Source organism: Condylura cristata, unplaced genomic scaffold (genome assembly GCF_000260355.1).
Source record: "Condylura cristata isolate star-nosed mole 26May11 unplaced genomic scaffold, ConCri1.0 scaffold00030, whole genome shotgun sequence".
Lineage (NCBI taxonomy): Eukaryota > Metazoa > Chordata > Mammalia > Eulipotyphla > Talpidae > Condylura > Condylura cristata.
Window position 1 is genome coordinate 16,837,694 of NW_004567131.1, and position 1,521 is coordinate 16,839,214.

Genomic DNA, 1,521 nt, shown 5'->3' on the forward strand with positions numbered 1-1,521 from the left:
ACTAGGCAAATTGTTGGGAAGTTGTGAATAGGAGCCACACTGGTTCCCTCATTCGGAAGTCTCTAATAGTCTTCCTTAGTTTGACAACAAAAAAAAAGGAAAGGGGGAGAGAACAGAAGTAAGAAATGATTGCAGATAGATTCTCCCCACTTTATCTTCTTATTGCTTATTGATGATCGACAAGAAAGCTATTTTTTTTGGTATAGTTCTACTGAAATTTGGCTTCTTTCTTGAACTCAGTTATTCTGTTTTTCAATTCTTTAGGCTTTTAAAGACCATAATATGTTTTACTAGTAATGATAATAAGTTCGGTCTTCCTTTTCCACTAATCATTTCTCTCATTTCCATGGTACATTGATATTTAATATAACATAGAGCTAAATTTTAGGGGGCAGGGGAAAAAACATAAACAGAAAGCTGAAGTCTATTATCCATCAAGGATTAAGGACTAATAGAATTGATTCTCTTCTGGATTTGATTCAGAAAGAGGATAATAATACTTGCCTAATTAACTAGTATGTTGGGTAAAGTGCTTTGTAAACATTAATTAAAGATGCAGGGAGTTAGATGAGGCCAATGTGTTATTAGTGAAAAGGTTTTCTTCCCTTTAATCAGGTGTCTCTTGCTGCGAAGGGCAAAGAAATGATCTAAGTAGTAAGGAATTGGGGTTCAGCCCTACACACTGCCAGTGACTCAGTCATTCTGTACACCAACCACTTCCTTCCTTAGTTTTCTGTAAAATGGGGCTAAACAGTATTTGGAATATACATTCTTCTGATGTCCAGCATTCGAATGCAATAACAAACCCCATAATTATAAAAACTCCTAACTCTTGCTTTCCTCCTTCTTAGAGAGTTGTTCCATCCCATGAAACACTGGTAACATTAACCTCCACCAACTTACAAAAGCTTTCCCAACCAACTATTAGCCGCGGTTCGACAATGATAAAGAAGAAAATAGCTCAGCAATGGGGTCAAGAACTTTGAACGTTTCTTCACCTCTGAGCCCCAACTTATCTCTTCTGTGAAATGGGGATAAGAAACCGGAGGATTATTCTAGGGTTAAATGAAATAGTATGTGTTAAATGTTTGCCCGAAGGTAATTAAGCATTCGATACATGGGAGTTATGAGAATCGTTAAATATAAAAGCACCTCTCAGAGTTGACCACACCAGGGTGGAAAGAGTCCCGTCTCATTCAGAGCTTCAAACGCAAATCCCTAACGCCTTTCTCCGCTTGCGTGACTCGGGGGTAGGGATGGGGTTTCACTCCACTGGTCCCAGCCCAAAGCTCAACCGGGGACGGGGGACCCCCAGCGGCAGGCGGCCTCGCGGCAGTTCTAGCACCCGGGCCTGTCACTTTAAATGCCCGGGGCGCTCGGTCAGGTTTGGAGGAGCCGAGCCCCGGGCGAGGGGGTGGGGTTGGGTGGAAGCGCGCGGAGGGGAGCGCGCAGGAGCGAGCGCGGCTGGGCGGTCCGGGACTGTGGGGACTGCGCGCGCGGCTGGTCCTCGAGCTGGCCGCG